General features: G+C 46.9%; 1 protein-coding gene across 1 annotated transcript in view; it reads right to left on the bottom strand.

Moving 5' to 3' along the window:
* Positions 1 to 21037, bottom strand: part of ITGB5 (integrin subunit beta 5) — a 122652-nt gene extending 101615 nt beyond the window's left edge. The window contains exons 1-2 of the mRNA XM_023516278.1: positions 21005 to 21037; positions 8266 to 8351 (exon numbers count right to left, since the gene is read on the bottom strand). The gene's annotated coding sequence lies outside the window, so the exon portion shown is untranslated. The remainder of the gene's footprint in view (positions 1 to 8265; positions 8352 to 21004) is intronic.
* Between the last annotated feature and the right edge of the window lie 6 nt (positions 21038 to 21043).

The raw sequence follows: 21043 nt of genomic DNA, 5'->3' as shown, positions 1-21043 counted from the left end.
ACAGCTTGAGGCTCTGTCTCAAAAAAAATAAAATAAAATAAAATAAAATAAAATAGAACAGATCTATATTTAAAGAGAGAAAATCAAAACCAGGGGCATAGCTTGTAATGTTTATGACCTTCTAGACACACAAATATTATAAACCAAGAAAATGTCTCGATACCTACATTTCTATCCAAATTCAATGAACACAGATGCCTCAGATTATAAACTCTTAGAAAAAAGGAAGAATCATGATTAAGAAAATTGTCCTATGTGCTCACTTCAGCAGCACATACTAAGAAAATCTTCCTCACATGAACAGCCTACATCACCAAGTACCCAAGTTGCAGATGCTGGCATAGATGTGGAGAGAAGTGAACACTTTTACACTCTTGGTAGGACTGCAAACCAGTACAGCCTCTTTGGAAAGAAGGATGAAGAATCCTCAAAAAAACCAAATTAGACCTTCCATTTGACCCTGCAGTCCCATTACTAGGCATCTACTCAGAAGAAAAAAAGTCATTTTACTGCAAGGACATTTGCACTAGATTGTTTATTGCAGCTCAGTTTACAACTGCCAAAATGTGAAATCAACTCAAGTGCCCATCAACCCAGGAATGGATTATATGTGGTATATGTATACCATGGAATACTATGCAGCCATAAAAAGATGGAGACTTTACATCTTTTGTATTAACCTGGATGGAGTTAAAACATACTCTTCTTAGTAAAGTATCCCAAGAATGGAAAAGCAAACATCCAACATACTAAATAATAATATGAAGCCAGTAGATGATCTAATACAAGCCACCTAAGAGAAAAACTCAACTCAATTCAAGCAGGAGGCAGGGGAAAGAGGGAGGAAGGAAAGGGGAGAGGTAGGGGGCTTTGGGTGCTCCCATTTAATGGGCATAATTAATGTAAGGGCATATGGCACATCTTTTGGGTGCAGGACACAACTACCAGAGGGATCCTACCTAACAACTGCAAACATTGTAACCTAGTTGTTTATACCCTCACATTAACCTGAAATTAAAAAGAAAAAGAAAAAGAAAGTCCTCACATGAATGACATCCTGATGTCTGATATTCTCAGAGACCTGACCCCCAGGCCCTCTGCCTGGTGTCAGAACATGTCACATTCCAAGGGAAAGGGCCTTCAAACACATCACCTGGTGCCAATCCCTGGCCTGTACAAGTGAGGAATCCTACGCCAATGTTCACACCTAATTTCACCCAAGAAGTTTGAGTTCATTTGGCCTTAGCTCCCTAGGCCCAAGTGTGGTTCTTTGTAGCACCTGCCTCCCATCTCAGCCAAGGGTTCCCCAACTGCTGAGTTCCCCAACAGGAAACTAACTCTGGCCCACACTTCCCATCCTTCTGAATGTGGTATTTCTTTTGTTGCTCCAAATGTCTTCCTGCTACCTGTCACACTAAAGGGTTAAATATCCAATGCAAAGAAACAGGTACCGAGGGGTCCCAACTCCCATGGAAGGGAGGGAGGACTTTATCATAACACAGAAAAATGCAAACTACCCTCAGGATGGGGTTCTATGAGCCACAACACAACTGCTTGCAGGAGCTCCCAGGGCTCCATGCTGGGAGAGGTCTCAGTACACAAACAAAGCCTTTCTCTGTGATCTTCAGAAATGCCATCATCAAACTCTCCAAAAGACTCATAAAGGGTAACCACATGGCAGAGAAGCTACCAAGAAAAGCACAGGAATGGAAACAGGAACTTAAAGCATCCTTTTCAGCTTTTAGTCACTAAGTGGTAATAATATAAAAAGAGGGAAAGGAGTTCCAACTTTAGATAGTTCTTTTATTTTTGGGCTCAAGCGATCCTCCTGCCTCAGCCTCCCCAGTAGCTGGGACTACAGGCAACAATTCCGGCTAAATTTTCTGTTTTTTGTAGAGACAGGGTCCCAGTCTTGCTCAGGCTGGTCTTGAACTACTGGCCTCAAGCAATCCTCCCACCTTTGCTTCCCAGAGTGTTGAGATTAGAGGCATGAGCCACTGTGCCCAACCCAACAGTTCTAGTTTGTTGCAGCACTGGTGTTTGAAACTTCTCATAAGCTACTGGCTGTACTCCCTTCATCACCCCTTGTGTGGAGGATGCAGTGAGGCTGCTGTTTGTTGTCGCACTGTAGCAGCCAGCTCCCTAGACAATTTGCTAATCAAAACCTGCCTCGCTGCAGTGGAGGCCAGTGCCCAGCGGCGCTCAGCTGTCCAGTATCACTCCAGTGCATTCAGGGCCTCTGTCCGTGCCACATCAGTCATTATATCATTTGAATATCACTCTGCCATTACTGCTGCCGATGGCTAAAACTCTAAAAAGATGTGAGTGGTTGTTCTGGGCTAAACGATGGGCTTTTTTGTTTGTTTCTGAAAGAGGGTGGAAGAGATGAGAAACTGTAGGCCCTTGAAGAAGAGCACAGCAGGAAAGTGGGCAGCCCGGCCTTATCCTCGAGATGAAGGGGGAAGTAAACAGCGAGGCTGGATGGAGAGCTGGGCACAGCCAGGGAGCCGGCTGCTCCTGAGGCTGACCTTTCTCACCAGGACACAGCAAGGCCAGGCCCTCTGACCACCAAGGCTGCAGTCCCGGCCTGGCTGAACCCTGGTGGATTTGAGAGGAAAGTGACTGATGACAAAACAAAATTTGGGTTGTGTGCCAGCAACACACTGCCATGGATACCCGCCTGCTGGGGGGTGGAGAATGTCTTCTGCCAGTCTGCAGTTGGCTCATTTGAGTCATTGAATAAATATTTATGAAGCATCTACAATAGGCCAAGAGAGTATTGCTTTCGTTAGTCTGACCATAAAGAGAGGTTCTCTTAAAGAATCTATAGTTTATTGTGAGCTAGACTGAAGGCTGACTTTTTTCATTTCTTCCCCAATCAAAGGAAAATACGGTATAGATAACGTCTCCTCTACCTTTCCAGCCACCACAGTTCCCCCAGAAGGCCAGTCAGCCTGTCGTGCTTGCAGCCTCTCAGCTCCCACCAGCAACCCACTGATCCCTTCCTTCCTTCTCCACATCTGTCTCAAAGGGCAAAGACGGCTCACCCAGCCCAGACCTCAGCAGGCTTCTCCCACGGCCGACCCAGGACGGCTCAGCCAAACGCCACGGCCTTATTTGCTTTTCTCCCCCTGGAACTTCAGGTCCACAGCAGTGGCCTTGCCTAACCTGGCCCTTCTCCTTCCAGAGGTCACAGCAGCCTGATGCTGCCCAGGGCCACATCACCTCTGGGTCTTTCACACCTACCAACCTTCCTCCCACTTCTTCCAGCCCCGCCTGTCTGCCTCAGCCTCCTCTCTCACTTCCAGGAACACAGATCCCTCAGCACTGCCCGCTTCTCCCAAACCACTGTCCTCTGGTGAGCCACACTGGCACAGGCTGCAGGCCACCGAACCCACTGTCCTTTTCTTCCTTCGCACACAGCTAGAGCAGCCTCCCGGCTCTCACCACAGTTAGGTAGCATTGTGAGTGGGTTTTAGACAACAATATGTAAGTGTGAAGAACGTGAGCTACCCCTGGGCTTGCCTCCAACGCATCGGTGCACTCTCCTCTGTGTACGCTCCTCCTTACAGCCAGCCGGGTTGTGAAACTTACAGTCTTAGGGAAAGAAAAAATGCCCATTTAAAAAATGATAGACAAAATAGATAATAAACTGCAGGAGTGTGCTGGGTGCAAGCGCTCGGGCTGGCTGAGCAAGGCCGGGGGAGTGCCATGAAAGACGGGCAGGTTGGCTCAGCGCCTGTAGCTCAGCGGCTAGGGCGTCAGCCACATACACCAGAGCTGGCAGGTTCAAACTCAGCCCAGGCCTGCCAAACAACAATGACAACTATAACCAAAAATAGCCGGGTGTTGTGGCAGGCACCTGTAGTCCCAGCTACTTGAGAGGCTGAGGCAAGGGAATCACTTAAGCCCAGGAGTTGGAGGTTGCTGTGAGCTGTGATGCCATAGCAGTCTACTGAGGACAACATAGTGAGACTCTGTCTCAAGAAAAAAAAAATGGGGCAGGGCAGCATGGACAGGGAAGGACATCCTGGGATGAGAGCAGGGGAGACTCTGCTGACTGGATATGAAGGCAGAGGGAAGTCTGCAGCCCTAGGTAAACCAGTTAGAAAGGAAAAGCATGAGAGCTGGGGTTAATAGGGCCAGGTAGCAGATGAGGTAGAGGGAAACAGCAGGGAGTGCTGTGCCAGGGCGGTGAGGAAGGACATGATGATTCAAACACCGTGCCTGTGTGAGATCAGTGCCAAGAAGGGTGGAATTCGGTTACAGGGGGCAATAAATGCAGAGGCAAGGAGTCTCCCGCACCCATCTCAAGTAAATTAAGGACTGAGGACGTCATTGTGAATCTAGAGCAGGGGGTTCCCAGGGAATGCACTCTGGATTACCCATGGTGGCAGACAGTGACGCGGCAGATGGCAGAGCAAGATCCACAAGGGACCTGGCCCCCTCTGGCCGTCGTCAGCTGGGCACCGGCCTCAGCACACTCACACACTTACACTCCTGGAAGACGCCTCAAAACCATTCCTGAACTCTCCCAGCCCAGCTCCTGGAAACACATTCACACCTGGGGAGAGTTCACCCCAAAAGAAGATGGGGCACTGCATTCCAGCACAGCAATCAGAGGAATCTCTTCAGCCCACAGTGAGGCACCACATAAGCACAGAGGCAGACCAGTGGCCAGGTAGGGAGCCCAAGTATGGGCGGGGGCAACAGGACAGCCCAGGGATAACTTCGCTTACCATCAACATCCAGAAGTGAGACTGGGGGAAGGACTAGCCCAAGAGAGGGAGAAACTTAAAGTAGGTAGGCAATAGGGCCTGCCTCCCAGGTCCTACCACCCATCCTCACTAGAACATTCCCACGAATGACAGCAGCCATCTGCTGGATAGTATTTCAGTGGTTCCGGAGGCTCAGTTACTTAGCCCTATCCACAAGCCCTCTCATGCCCTGACCTCTTTTCATACTCCAAACAATGCTCGGGATAGGAATTGTCATCTCCATCTACATACCAGGAAGGTAAGAGTAAGTCATGGCAGAGCTGAGATTCAAACTGTGGCTTCCTAACTCTATACCTTTTTTATTAAATAGGAAGTCCTGCCAGATTCTTGACAATGTACGTCAGGATGAATAGGACAGTTTAGTCTCTCAAAAAAATGATGATCTTCTTGGTAACAAGCATGAAAACAAACCAACACAGAAAGGTGCTGGGGTTACGGTAATAATAATAAAAAAAAAAATAAATAAAACTCCTGCACCTAATATTCTAGGAGAGGGAGCTTACATTCTCATATCAAATAGATGGACAGAGGGATGGATAGAGGGATGGATAGATAGACAGTTTGATAAGCATGTGTGTCTGAAAGGAATCCAAAGAGGTCTTCATAGAATAGATGAGGTTGAATTAATTCTTTCTTTCTTTTTTTTTTTTGAGACAGAGTCTCAAGCTGTTGCCCTGGGTAGAGTGTCCTGGCATCAGAGCTCACTGCAACCTCCAACTCTTGGGCTCAAGCCAGCCTCTTGCCTCAGTTTTTCTATTTTTAGTAGAGATAAGGTCTCATTTTTTGCTCAGGCTAGTCTTGAACTCATGAGCTCAAGCTATTATCCACCTGCCTCAGCCTCTCAGAATACTAGGGAATTAATTCCTAAAAACTAGAAGATAAGATATTGGTTGAGGGAAGGAAGAACAAGCCGGGAAGACCTGCAGAAAGAAAGAGCAGGAGAAATCTTAAGGGTATTCATCAGGCAGGATTCTCTGGGGACATTCAAGTAGTTCCCTCTAGTTAAAGTATTAGGAGCAGGGAAGAGATGACCGCAGGGAGGAAGGTAGGGGCCGTAGATCTTGCACCATTCCTGCAGGTCACAGGGAACTAAAGAAAGGTTTTAAAGAAGGTTCAAAATAGTGCCACGGCTGTGGCTCAAAGGAGTAGGGCATTGGCCCCATATGCCAGAGGTGGCGGGTTCAAACCCAGCCCTGGCCAAAAACTGCAAAAAAAAAAGGGGGGGGGGGGCTCTAAATAAAGACACTACAATTAAGTTCAGATACAATTAAGGGTTTATACCCTGGAGAGATTCCTCTCTTAAACTTGTTAAGTTTATTAAACATGCTCCTTACTGGCAAAAGTTTTAGAGAGGCAGGATAGTCTAGAGCAGCGGTTCTCAACCTCCGGGTCACAACCCCTTTGTAACAGTGAAAATACATCACAGCATTAGGAAGGTTAAGAACCACTGGTCTAGAGGGAAGAGCTTGGGCCCAGAAGTCCAAGCAACCAGACTCAAACCCCAGCTTTAGCACACTTGTGTGCCCTCAAACAAGTCACTTTACCTCCCTGGGCCTCAGGTTTTCATCAATAAAACAGGTGCATCACCACCTACTTGACAGAGCTGTTGTGAGGATCAGAGATACCTAGGTACGTGGTACAGAGTGTATGGCATCTAGAAGGTCCCATGTGATCATTTCAGCCCCACATGTTAAAGGAACCCCAAGACCCCTGAGGATAATGGAGAAGACCCCAACCTCCCACAAGAGCCAAGTCGTGGTCCTTCTGACAAGGTCAGCATACACTGGGTTGCAGGCTGAGCCAGTCCAAAACAGCAAGTCTTGGGTTCTTTGGCAAATAACCTCATTGGTACACTTGTACAAGGAAGGTTGTGCTCCATGGATCTAACAACGGTTTAGAAAAATGACCCAGAAATTTCCTTTAAGACAGAAAGTTGAGACATTGATAATTTCCCATTTAGCTCACTAGGCCTTAATATTTGCATTCAAGCTCTTGGGCTTAAGTGATTCTCTTGCCTCAGCCTCCCAAGTAGCTGGGACTACAGGGCCCGCCACAATGCCTGGCTATTTTTTTGTTGTTAGTTGTCGTTGTTTAGCAGGCCCGGGTTTGAACCCGTCAGCCCCAGTGTATGTGGCTGGCACCCTAACCACTGAGCTGTGGGTGCCCAGCCACACCTATTATTTTTAAATAAAATCATTCTATAAAGGCCAATTCCTAACCCTCATTTTTAAATAAGCCACATTCAGATGACCAGCATCCACCAACATGCCACCCACCCAGGCATGTTTTGAATCATTATGCAACAAACTCAATTCACAAGCTCAAGTCTTTTTTTTTGAGACAAAGTCTCACTATGTCACCCTCAGTAAAGTACCGTGGTGTCATAGCTCACAGCAACCTCAAACTCTTGGGCTTAAGCAATTCTCTTGCCTCAGCCTCCCAAGTAGCCAGGACTACAGGGACCCACCACAATCCCTGGCTATTTTTTGGTTGCAGTTGTTATTGTTGTTCAGCAGGCCTGGGCCAGGCTCAAACCCACCAGCCCCAGTGTATGTGGCCAGTGCCCTACTCACTGAGCTATGGGTGCTGAGCCACACAAGCTTAAGTCTTTTGCAGTTCTTATACCAAAGATCTGAAAACTATAGAAGAGTCCTAATGGGTTCCCACACAAAAGAGAAGAAAAGCCTAAAGGTGATTAATGTTTGTCACTGTTGTAACCCAGCCCTCTTTCCCCTGCCCACTCCTGTTCCCCAGCCCTCACCTGTCCCTCCCCTCTAGCCCATTTCCCTCCTCCTCCCTTCTCCCCCTAGAGTCAACTGGGGATCAAGGCAAGTCCCTCCTCCCCCCCATGGTGGCTGAGAACAGTGCTTCCCAGCCACGTTCCCAGGCCCCCTCCTTCCCCTAGGGTTGCCAAGAACAAGCTTTAGGTACAAGGAAGAAAAGTCCCAAGTTTCACAAAACCCCCAAGTTCTCGGTAGATGAACAATGGTGAAAAACTCACTGAGACTTGATTAATTACTGTTGTATAACCATAACCATTGTGACAGGAAATGTATCCATTGTCAACGGAAGCTGTATTAATTATTGTCCATTGCTGTATCCATGACTACCCAAGCTGTAACCCCCCCACTTAACCAGCCACGTTTTGCTTCTGTAATATGGTTGCCCAAAGCCTATAAAAGGCAACTCACCCTCACACCTGGGCTGCTGACTGTCTCTCAGAGCAGCAGCCCCTGCAGCAGGTAAAATAAATTACCAATTAATTAACCTAAGTGGGGGTCCGACTCTATGTTTCCATGTCTCCTAAGTTATTTCAGTCACTATCCAGAGACCCAACTTAACTTCTCATTCATAAACATGGATCTGTCATCACCATGGGTGGAAAGGATGAGGCAGAAACTGCACAGGCCTTTTCAGTACAGTCGCCTCCCCTACTTGCACCCCATAACACTCCTGCCCTTCATCCTCCCCTCCCCCACCCACATACCTCTTTGGAGCACCAGGCACATTTTGGGTGGATTAGCAGACATTCCTCACATGAGGTGGCACTTCCACTAGTGCATATGTTGAGACCTTCAAAGCAAGATGAAGATGTACCAATTAGTTCCTAGCTATGAACTTCCCTGATGAAGCATTTGAATGGATGTCAGTGGGGAAGTTACTTCCTTCTTTAACAAGAGATCTCCTTGAGCATGAAGGGTACAGGCCCTAATTCTAACAGCAGGTTAAACATTTGCTGAGGCTAAACATTGAGTTTTTGAAGCAACCACCAACTATGTACACTTGTGTTTGCAACTCTCGTTTCTTCTGCTGGGTGCACATGGATTCCCATCTCTTTCCCCCATAACTCAGAAAATCCTCCCTCAGTGAGGGAGAACAAGGCCCCTTTATACTCAGTCCACCCAAAATGACAAAAATAGTACAAAAAGGGAAAGAAAACAGAACAGATTGGTTTAATTCAGGCATTTTTAAAAAAGGAAATCCTAAATCAGACTCAGTCTAGTGCTCAGACTAGCACATCAAAATCCATGTATACTGAAAAAAGTCAGCATATCCCTCTTTTTTTTTTTTTTTTTTTTGAGACAGAGTCTCACTTTGTCACCCTGGGGTTGAGTGCCACGATGTCATCAATAGCCCATAGCAACCTCAAACTCTTGGGCTCAAGCAATCCTCATGCCTCAGCCTCCCAAGTAGCTGGGATTACACGTACCTGCCACAATGCCCAGCTAACTTTTCTATTTTAGTGGAAATGGGGGTCTCACTCTTGCTCAGGCTGGTCTTGAACTCCTGAGCTCAAGCAATCCTCCTACCTTGGTGTCCCAAAATGCTAGGATTACAGGCGTGACCCACCATGCCCAGCAAGCATATCTCTTAAAAAAAAAAAATACCCTAGGCATACAATGTCAATTTAAGATAAAGGAAATTCACTGATTCAATATATTTATTAATAGGTCAAATAGAAAAAAGTGTACCTGCCTCAGCAGTAATGGAAAGGCTTTTATGGCAGGCAGCTATGCTCATCACTATACTAACAATATTGAAAGAGCTTTTGATAAAATTCAAAACCCATCCCTGATAAAAGATCAGAATCAAAGATTAGAAAGAAACCATTTTATCATTATAAAGGTTACTTATTTCAAACCTAGGCCAGTCCTCCATGTCCCACCACATTAATCTGGGAGGCTCAACTATGGTAGAGAGGTTAAGCCCACTGCCCTAATTCTAGGCCCCCATCCCCACCCCACCTACTCACCACCCACCCTACCAGCAGCACAGGTATTGGTGGTGAATTGTATCATCCCTTTCTTTTCCTTCCTGAAACACCCAGAACAGATTACTTTTGTTTTGTTTTTTTGCAGTTTTTGGCCAGGGCTGGGTTTGAACCTGCCACCTCCGCCATATGGGGCCGGCACTCTACTCCTTTGAGCCACAGGCGCCGCCCAGAACAGATTATTTTTCACCAAGAGCAAAACTTGTTCATCATTCATTTTCTCTGAATGAAAATGACTCTGGCCCTCATGGCAGTAAAAGACCCACTAGTTTCTTCATTGCTTTGGCTATAAAGAGAGAGGCACCTTGGATGGAAAGAACAGAAACGCAGGATCACCAGTCCTAGGAAGAGAGTTCAGTTCTTAAGGAAAAAAAAAGAGTCAGAAAGACTTTTTAAAAAACAGAGAGGGATCAGACACTGTGGCTCACATCTGTAATCCTACCACTGTGGGAGACCAAGGTGGGAGGATCCCTTGAGCTCAGAGTTCAAGACCAGCCTGAGCAAGAATAAGACTCCCATCTCTACTAAAAATGGAAAAATTAGCAGGTTATGTTGTGGTGGATGCCTGTAGTCCCAGCTACTTGGGAGTCTAAGGCAGGAGGATCACTTGAACCCAGGATTTTGAGGTTTCTGTGAGCTAGGCGACACCACAGCATTATAACCCATGCACCAGAATGAGACTATCTCAAAAGAAAGAAAAGAAAGAGAAAGAATGGCTAGGCATAGAGGACGTTATGCTAAGTGAAATAAGCTAGGTAAAGAAAAGCATTATGTCATTTATACGTGAAATCTAAAAAATGTGACAGTCACAGAAGTACAGAGTAGAACTGTGGCTATCAGAGGCAGGTAGGGGTGAGGTGGAAAATGAGGAGATGTGGGTCAAAAGGCACAAAGTTGTAATTAGACAAGATGAATAAGTTCTGGAGATCTCTTGTACAGCATGGTGACTACAGTTGATAATAACATATTGTGTACTTGAAAATTGATAAGGGAGTTGCTATTAAATATCCTCATCAAAAAAAAATTAAAGATAACTATGTGAGGTGATGGATATGCCACTTAGCTTCGTTGCAGTAATCACTTCAAATGAGTACATATAACAAAACATGTATACTGTAAATAAATATAATTTCTTTTTGAGACAGAGTCTTGCCCTGTTGCCCAGGCTAGAAAGCTATGGCATCCGCCTAGTTTACAGTAACCTCAACCTCTTGGGTTCAAGTGATCCTCCTGCCTCAGCCTCCCCAGTAACTGGGACTACAGGCACCCAGCACACATAGCCAGCTAACTTTTTTTTCTATTTTTAGTAGAGATGGGGGTCTCTCTCTTGTACGGGTTGGTCTCAAACTCCTGAGCTCAAGTGATCCTCCCATCTCGACTTCCCAGAGTACTAGGATTACAGGCATGAGTCACCACACTTGGCCAAGAAATATAATTTGTATTTGTCAGCTATACCTCTAAAAAGCTGGCAAAGTAAAATGAAATTTTAAAAAAATTAAAAACGAAGAAGTGCCAAAATAGATGGAAAAACGGACATCTTGCGTTGTGTCATCCCAGGGGCATTAGAGGAAAGAAATACCACTGGGATAAGAATGGTAGGTTAGACAGAAAAAAACGAAGAAGTGCCAAAATAGATGGAAAAACGGACATCTTGCGTTGTGTCATCCCAGGGGCATTAGAGGAAAGAAATACCACTGGGATAAGAATGGTAGGTGAGACACAAGGGGCAGGGGAAACTGGCAGGACCTGAAAAGCTAGAAAGAAAAACAGGGAGACTTTGGGAGCCCATAGGAGGCAAGAACAATGGTCTCTCCACCCCCACCCCCCCAGCCCCGGAAGCCCTAACCCTGAACTCCAGGGCCTACATCGCCACCAGTGGTCACCCTGTTGGGTGTCATCTACTTCGCACCCAGGAAACTAGGGCCCTAATGCAGGCCATCCTCAGACACATCCTGCTGCCAGGCCTGCAACAGGTGATTCTGGTGCTGCCAGAGCCACCCACCATGTGTGACTTCAGTTCAGCAGGGAGAGCCATTCCAGATCCCAAGCTGAGCCTGTCTGCACCTAATTTCATTAACAATTTCCTTCTAAGTTTATAATGAATCCACTTAGCTGGGCACAGTGGCTCATGGTTGTAATTCTAGCACTTTAGGAGGCTTCGGGTGGATTGCTTGAGTTCAGGAGTTTGAGACCAGCCTGAGCAAGAGTGAGACCCCCAACTCTACTAAAAATAGAAAAACTTGGCTCGGCACCCATACCACAGTGGTTACGGTACCAGTCACATATACCGAGGCTGGCGGGTTGGAACCCGTCCCGGGCCAGCTAAACAACAATGACAATTGCAACAAAAAATAGCCAGGCGTTGTGGCGGGCACCTATAGCCCCAGCTACTTTGGAGGCTGAGGCAAGAGAATCACTTAGGCCCAAGAGTTTGAGGTTACTGTGAGCCGTGACACCACAGCACTCTACCAAGGGCAACATAGTGAGACTCTATCTAAAAAAAAAATAGAAAAACTGGCCAGGCATGGTGGTGGGCACCTGTAGCCCCTGCTAAGGCAGGAGGATTTCTAGATCCCTGGAGTTTGAGGATGCTATGAGCTATGATTCCATGGCACTCTACCCAACGTGACAGACTGAGACTCTGTCTCAAAAAAAAAAAATAGGAATCCACTCACTTAGTGATTTTCTAATAGGCACTTTAAAACAAGAGTGTGTGCAGGAAAAGAACTGTAAAACGTAAGTTCCATTTTTTTGTCAAATCCCCTTACCTGTCAGAAACCACTATGGGGGCTGCAAATCAAATCTAGAATGAAAGTTATTCTCTTCCTCCTCTCCTCAACCTTATCAAATACAAACTCTGGCCTTTGTAGTGATATATAACCTCATGGGATTGTAGCACCATGAAGCTAGGATGGTTTTAAGAGGAGCTAGTGGCTCGGCGCCTGTGGCTCAGGCGGCTAGGGCGCCAGCCACATACACCTAAGGTGGCGGGTTCAAATCCCCAGCCCAGGCCCACCAAACAACAATGATGGCTGCAACCAAAAAATGGCCAGGTGTTGTGGCGGGCACCTGTGGTCCCAGCTACTTGGGAGGCGGAGGCAGGAGACTCGCTTGAGCCCAGGAGTTGGAGGTTGCTGTGAGCGTGATGCCATGGCACTCTACCCAGGGGGATAGCTTGAGGCTCCATCTCAAAAAAAAAAAAAAAGAGGAGCTAGTGAAATCAGCTCATTTTACGGATGTGAGAAGATAAGAGTATGTGGTTTGAAACAAGGAGCCCTAACTATAGGAAAGAGTCAGAATGGCTCCGACCTGTAGCACAGTGGTTACGGCGCCAGCCACATACACTGAGGGTGGCGGGTTCAAACCTGGCCCCGGCCAACTAAACAACTGCAACAACAACAAAAAAAATAGCCGGACATTGTGGCGGGTGCCTATAGTCCCATCTACTTAGGAGGCTGAGGCAAGAGAATCGTTTGAGCCCAGAAGTTAGAGGTTGCTGTGAGCTGCAATGCCACAGCACTCTACTGAGGGCGACATGGTAAGAGTTTGTCTCCAAAAAAAGAAAGAAAGAGTGAGTCAGAAGGGTCCAGGCCAGCAAGTCCCCACGTGGGATGCCTGCCTGGTGGTTCCTGTGCCACCCCAGACACAGGGCCAATGTGACCCACAGAGCCTCCAGGTCCTCTGGAGGAGCTCTAATAGCTCCCTAGTCAGAAAGGAATTTGAGGTTGGAGGCCTCATTTAGGACTCTGCTCAAAGCCACATAAATTCACAAAGAGTGCTTTCTAATTACCATAGCCTCATTACTGAGCTCTGGGAACGTGGACCAGGGGTTCAGGGCTAAGGTCAATAAGGGCTCCTAAGTTCTGACCCAGACCAGGCTGGGTTCTGGTATTCCAGGCTTACCAGCCTAAAAGACCTTAGAAGCAATACTGAAGAGGCTCAAGGGATATGACAATCAAACTGAACTGTAAAAAATTCAAGTCATACCTCATTACAAATTCTTTCTATTATTAAATATTCACATGCTATATCAAAGTAATTTGACTGCTCTCAAAATGATTACTCTAGGCAAGGGGTGGTGGCTCACACCTGTAATCCTAGCACCCTGGGAGGCCAAAGCGGGAGGATTCCTTAAAATCAGGAGTTTGAGACCAGCAAGAGCAAGAATAGGACCCCATCTCTACTAAAAGTAGGAAACAAAAAAACATTAGCCAGTCACTGTAGTCCCACATACTCAGGAGGCTGAGGCTAGAGGACCACTTGAATCCAAGATTTTGAAGTTGCAGTGAGCTAGGCTGATGCCAGGGCACCCTCGCCTGGGCAACAAAGTGAGACTGTCTTAAAAAAGAAAAATTGCCCTAAAGTCGGTTGTTGTTGGGACAAATTCAAATTCAAGAAACTCTGCCCTGAGCATATCCTAAATGCTGAGTGTGGGACTAGGGGATGCCAGGGTATGCAGGTGACTGACCTGGGCCCTGCTGCCCGGGACCTCACAGTGTGCCAGGTATCAGGTGGCAGACAGGAACTCCAGGATCCAAAACCATAGTTTGTGTGCTGAAAAGTGTCATAGTGCCGGTCACTCCCTTTGGCAGCTCTCCTCTCCCCACCTATTAATACTGCACAGAGTTTGGATTTGGCTGCATGAGTCACTCAGCACCAATAAGCATTCCAAAAAGGAAGGAAGTAATGAATAGAAAACTTAGCAGCGGGAGTTCACAAATGTCAGCATGTTGTGTCAAGGTCATGGCATCAGGCACTAGCAGCCCAGACGATGGCCACATCTCATCTTGGTTGCTGTTTGATTAGTGACTATCCCAGCTCAACTTCAACTCTCTCTAGCCCTTAATGTCTCTGAAGCCCAGGGTTTATTGCAACTGTAATCTAAAACTATGTTCTCCTTCCAAAACCCATTGACTCACCCCTCTCTTCCATCAGTCATATCCAGGCAGCCACCATGTCTGGCCAATCATTCCTTCAAGATATACAGAATGTTTTTTCTAATCTAATCCTTCCTTCCTGCCCCCACCAACACAAGCTAGGTCCTCTCATCTGTATCTCTGCTATAGCCTCCTGGCTGGCCTCCCTCCATTCAGCCTCTCCCCACTTTTGTCCACCCAGTGTGTCCAAGGTCAGATGACTACGGAAGCATATATCTGCACTTGGAATTTCCTGATCCAAAACATTCAGCTGAATAACAGAAGTGAGCACCAAGCTGGAATGGCCTTTCTGGCTTGCAAGTAGCAAGGCCCTGAAATGCTTCTCCACACATCCTAAGGTAGGCACCCCATTTATCATACAATAGACAAAAGGCTTCCAGTATAGAATCCAGCAACTAAATAGTCATGCCTGAAATGTTACCCATGAGAGGCAAATGTGCCCTAGGAAGGTTCTATCTCATCAGTTCCTACCTTAGACTCCCCTTCCAAACATATGCAGAATACCCAACAATATCAGCTCTATAGATGTGGCTTCTATTTTTAAAACACAAAATTCATACAATGGAATACTATGCAGCTATAAAAAAGCATGAGCATTCTCTGTATATCGATATGAAGCTTACCCTAATATATTAAAAGCAAGGTGTAAACATTGCTGCCTTTGAATAAAAATGAGAGATATTTGTAACGTATGCATAGAAACCACCCTGAATGCACCTGATCTCTCCTGATCTCATCTGATTTGGAAGCTAAGCAGGGTCAGGCCTGGTTAGTACTTAGATGGGAGAAACTCTCTGGGTACGTAAGAAACCTAATGGGGATAATCTGTATAGGAAAGGGGGGCAGAATACGATTGTGGCTTAATGGGGATCAAGAACAAAAGAGAGACTTCTCAATGTATTCTACTTATTCTTGTGACAATTATGTGAATATATTACCTATGCAAAAGTTAATTTTAAAAAAAGGCACTTGCTTACTTCTATGGTCTTCCTCCCAAAACAAAATATCAGACAAATCCCAATTGGGGGACAGTCCACAATACACCTGACCTCCTCAAAACTGTCAAGGCTGGCTCAGTGGCCATAGCCCAGTGGTTAGGGCACAGGCCACATGCAAAGGAGTTGGCAGATTAGAATCTGGCCAAAGCCTGCTAAACAACAATGACAACAATAACAACAAAAATAGCTGGGTGTTGTGGCCGGCACCTGTAGTCCCAGCTGCTTGGGAGGCTGAGGCAAGAGAATCACTTGAGCCCAAGAGTTGGAGGTTGCTGTGAGCTATGAACCACAGCACTCTACCTAAGAAAACAAAGTGAGACTCTGTCTCAAAAAAAAGAAAAAACTGTCAAGGTCATTGAAAACAAGGAAAAGACTAAGAAACTGTCACAGCCAGAGGAACTCAAAGAGACATGACAACTCAATGTATTGTGACATCTTAGATGGGACCCTAAAACAGAAAAAGGACATAAGGTAAAAGCTAAGGAGATCTAAATAACTAATGAACTTTAATTAATAATAACATATCGATATGGTTCATTAATTGTAACAAATACATTGTACTAATACAAGGTGCTAATAATAGGCAAAGCTGGGTGTGGGAAGCTTTGTACTATCTGCTCAATTTTTCTATAAATCTTAAACTGTTCTAAATTTTTAGAAAGTTCTTTTTTTTTTAAGGCCATTTTTTAAGGCCACCAATTGATCCTTCTCCTTCACCAGAAACCACTGGTGAAGAAGGATCAATTGAGTCCCTAATGGTATCAGGGGACTAAAGTGAGACCAAGACCATGCACCAGGTACGAGGAGAGATTCACAGCAGCCAGCTTCACTAACAGAATGAGTTATGAGACCAACAGAAGGAGAGGCCAAGGGATATAAGAGAGGAGGGGACATGTGGGCTGGAATTACCAAGGATTTACACTGTCATTTACCAGCTATCTGACCTTGGGCAAATTACTTAACCCTTCCAGCCTCAGCTTTCTCATGCAAACAATTCAGGGTAGACCAAATAGCCTCTATCATTAATTCCAGCTCAAAAATTCTTGACACATTCCAATAAAGGTCTCTTTTCTTCCAGGATATTCCTTCCTAATAAGCCACATGTATAGATCCTGACTTCAAAGCTGGCTGTAGAAGGCAGCAGGGAGCCAGAGATGCGATATGTTCCCTTCTCCACGTCCCAATTACCAAGACTTATATTCATCCACTATTCATTCAACAAGTACACATCAGGCACTGTTGCAGGCATGGAGGGTACAGTGATGAATAACCCAGCAAAACTCCCTTACTCGTGGAACTTACATGCTGGCTGGAAGTGAATTCTAGTTGAAGGAGGCAGACCATGGGCAAAATAAGTAGGTAGGTTAGGTGGTGATAAGTGCTGAGGAGAAAAATCAGTGAAGGAAAGGAGATAGAAAGAGTGTGGGGAGGAGGCTGCAGCTTTAGTTGGGAATGGCGAGAGGAAACTTGGCTGAGCAAGGGACATTGAGACCAGGGTTGTAGGGTGGAGGAGGCAGGCCATGCAGATGTCTGGGAGGAGGAAGAGCCTGCCAGGGAGCATGACTGGTACACTGGAAGGACAGAGGGAGGCCCATGTTGCTGGAGTGATGGGGGAAGGTCAAAGAAGAAGGGGGAGAGTTCCTATGGCCTGGCGGGACACTCACTGTCAGGATTCTGGGAAGCCACTGGCGCGTTTTAAGCAGAGTGGCATGATCTGACTTGAGTTTTCACAGGATTACTCGGAGTGAGACTTGAGAATAATTGAGTGAGACTTGAGAATAATAACTAAAGGGTAGAAGTCTCCAGCTCTACTGGAGACAAGCAACCACCTCTGAAAAACTCCCCTGGTTAGGAAGGATAATACAGTAAGGAGAGGGTGGGCCAGGAGACAGAGCCCTCGAGGCATCAGCCACTCCTGTCCCGGAGCAGGAATCACGCCCTACTCCACTGAAGTAAGAAGCCTCCCAAGCAAATGGTCACCCATAAATAAATCCATCCTTTACATTTATAAAGGCCACTAATCCCATTCCAACAGGAAAGAAGGAAAACAAACCATGGCGGTCGGCTTTCCACAGCCCTCCCTCCAGCCAACTGAGAATACCTGTGAAAAGAAACCCTATCCCATTAGCCCAGCTGCACACGGCCGTGTGAAAGGGACCCTATTATTTAAGTACTGTGTAATTGTTCCACATTGCCGATATCCTTAAAACTTCTCAGAATATTTCTATGGCCAGGCTGAAGAGAAAAGTAGTTACCAGGGCAGTCGGGCACAAAGGGCCTTTTGCCAAACTACTTAGATATTTTAATTCCCTGTTGCCTCAGTAGCTAAATAAGCATGGAGAACAAGCAGGAGAGGAATACTAATTAGAGCTAATTAGACCCTGCCCTCTTCTGCCTTAATCCCCTTTATAAAAAGCCCCCCTGACTCAAGGATGATGGAGTTAAAATGTAAATCCATAGGGTAAACAGTAGCCTACAAACCAAACTCCCCCCCATCTGCATTTCATTGCCTTGTCAGTCCTAAACCTGTGCCTGGTTACCTAAAGAGAGCTGCCCCCCCCCAATCCAACAGCCCCCTCACAGACCACAGGAAATGGGGGGGGGGACGGAGTGAGGGGAAGGGTGCTGCCAACATGAGTCCACAGAATGAAATAAAAGCCTCCCTTAGGACTGAGAGCATTCTAATTTGCAGGACATTCACTGAAAGAACAATTTATTGCTTTTCAAAAAAAGAAAAAACCAAAACCCAGTGTATGATAGCAGACACGACTCCAGTCATGCAATCGCATCAAGACCAGCCTCACCCCAGCGAGACCCCTGGTTTTGTGGGAAGGCCATATCCTAGGGTCCTGTGTTCGCCATGCAATAATAATGAGGGCAGGCGACATCCCTGGGGTGGGGGAGGTTCTTGGCTGGCCAGGGACTTGTTTGAAATGAGCCCCTCAAACTTAAGGTCAGTTTGCTCTGGGAGGCAGGACAGAGATGAAAGTGAGGTTAAAGCGATAGATAGGGCAACTTGGCCCCTGGTCCAGGGACACCCAGGCAGGCATGGCCCTGAAAGTCACTTCTTTCTTTCTTCCAGTAGCTAAGTTTTTTCTTTCCAATCATGTTTCTGGTAGCAAGAGAGAAACAAGCCCTGAATAGAGTACCTACAGTAATTCAAGGACAAAAGAAAAGGGAAGAGAAGGAAGAGGGAAAAAAACAGACCATTTCAGCAATAGTGGGAAACTAGGAGAGATCACTCAGGTGGGAGTCGGCACCTTCTAACCTTGAGAGGCTCCAGGGCACTAGAGGGAGGTGGCAAGACTAGGGCAGAGGTCCTGCTTGCTGTAACACTACTGTGCTTTTGCTCTGGGGCTGGCTGAGCTCTGAAGATGAACCTATGGTCACAACGAAGGGCAATGGGGAAAGGGACGCCTGAAGGAGTTGAAAATAAGCCATCATGTATCAATGCTTTTTCTCTACCTAAGCAGAGTCATGTAGGACAAAGGGCACTGGACCAAAAAGCCAGAGTCCCTGGTCTACCACTTCCAATCCAGTGAGGGGGCAGGGTGAAAAGTCTTGAGCCCTCTTGAGCCCATTTGAAAAATGGAGATCACTGTGAGGACACACATAAACTCGGAAAAAAAGAAATCACAGTGCAAATGGAAAATAATTTATTTTAAAAGTAATAATAATTATTATTTAAAAATAATTTATTTTGTTTTGCAATTTGAAATGTTTGTGGGGGTGTTATTTGTGGGGGCTTTGAGACAGAGTCTCACTCTGTTGCCCTACTTAAGAGTAACACGGCATCATCATAGCTTACAGCAACCTCAAACTCCTGGTCTCAAGCAATCCTCCTGCCTCACCCTCTGTTAACTGGAACTATAGGCAGCCTACCACAATTCCTGGCTTATTTTTCTATTTTCAGTAGAGACAGGGTGCTTAGGCTGGTCTCAAACACCTGAGCTCAAGCAATCCTCCCACCTCAGCCTTCAAGAGTGCTAGGATTATGGTTGTCAGCCATCATAGCCCCCTCCACCTAATTTTTTTATTTTGCCAAAAATCTAAAACTAACATCTATTCTCACCAAAAAGTATTGAGAAAACATTTCCCCACCAAATAGATAAATAAGTAAAATGGGTATAATTTCAAACTAAAGGGCAGTCCTTGTGAAGCATGGGAGTGTTGACAACACATTCCTGTATGTGATAACAAGCTATATCTTCCTCTCTGCATTCCCCTGAACCCATGAAAACATCAGTGACCGGCACTGGATGCCAGATGCACTGATCTAATCCCAGCGCTGGAGTGATTATGCTCCCATCAAAAACAAAAACAAAACAAAACAAAACTTTGCTACAGTATTAAGTTTGAATTAGGGCCTGAAGGAAGTTTTTGTTTGCACACACCCCGCCTCCACACTCAGACACAAACCTCCACTGCCTTCAAGTGAAAGAGACACCGTGGAGGGAGGGGGGCGCGGTCCTCCCCTCGGGCAGGACCACTTGGCTAACCAGAGCAATTAAGTATCTCGAGCTTGAAAGTGAATAGAGTACCTCACACACAATTACTGCTAAGGGAAAGGAGGAAAAGAGAAAGTTTGCACCAAAAATGTGCATCCTTCCCCCAGAGCCTCCCAACGACCGCGTCCATCCATCTCAACTCCGAAAACTTAAAGCAGGTAACTGAGGGCTCCTCGCACAGCCGCCAGCCCACGGCAGCTTCGGGAAAGGCCATTTCAACAGCCCCTGTCCTCTGCTCAAGAATCATCCTCATCTAGGGGAGTGTGGGGCCCGGTGTGTTTGTAAACAGTGTGATAAAGTCAGAAGAAATCTGATCGGGAAGTTCCAGGTGCGGCAGTGACTTGGAACTTGGGTGTCTCCTGGGGTTTGAGGCAGTCGGGGGAGGACAAGGGGAGGGGGTTGCATCTTTGAAGGAAGGCGGTTTGTCTTGGCACTGTTGAGCCTCGAAGATTCGCTGTGGGGCCCTGTGCACTCGCGATTCCAGAAGACGAGCCCTCCGGAGTCGCCGTGGCCCCATGCTGTGGTCCCAAGGAAGACTCCGGGGCTCAACCTCCCACTGCCCTTCGGTTTCCCCGGACCAGGGCAGGGGCGGCATCGCTCCGCGCCTTCCGCAGCCGCCTGCCCCCCCGTCGGCCACAAGGGCCGCTTTGTGCCCGCGAATGGAGGGCCCCAGCCCCAAAGCGGAGGAGGCCCTACCCGCGCCCAGGGCGCGGGCGCTAGCCGGCTAGGTCAGCAGGCGGGCCAGGCTGTTTACACAGGAAGGGAAGACTCCTCCTCAGTCCGGGAGGGGACTGGAGACCCACGACAGCCCGGTGGAGCCGCCGCTGGCTGCACGTTAGGGTGGTGCAGTTTCCAAGAGTCCCGCGGGGCTGTCCTCCAGCAGGGAACTCCCCGGGGAGAGCCCCGAAGGCAATGCCTTCAGTCCTGGCCCCTCCAAGACGCCTGTAGGCGGCTGTGCGCGCGACAAAGTTTCTTCTGCAAAGTTGGCGGCCGAGCGCCAGGCGCGGCTTACCTGAGAACCGGGGCACCAGCGCGCAGAGCCCGAGCAGGC

The sequence above is a fragment of the Otolemur garnettii genome, unplaced genomic scaffold (genome assembly GCF_000181295.1).
Source record: "Otolemur garnettii isolate 467f Iridium unplaced genomic scaffold, OtoGar3 scaffold00089, whole genome shotgun sequence".
NCBI classification, from domain to species: domain Eukaryota; kingdom Metazoa; phylum Chordata; class Mammalia; order Primates; family Galagidae; genus Otolemur; species Otolemur garnettii.
The sequence above is the reverse complement of the archived record's forward strand: the minus strand, read 5'-3'. Positions and strand labels throughout refer to the sequence as shown.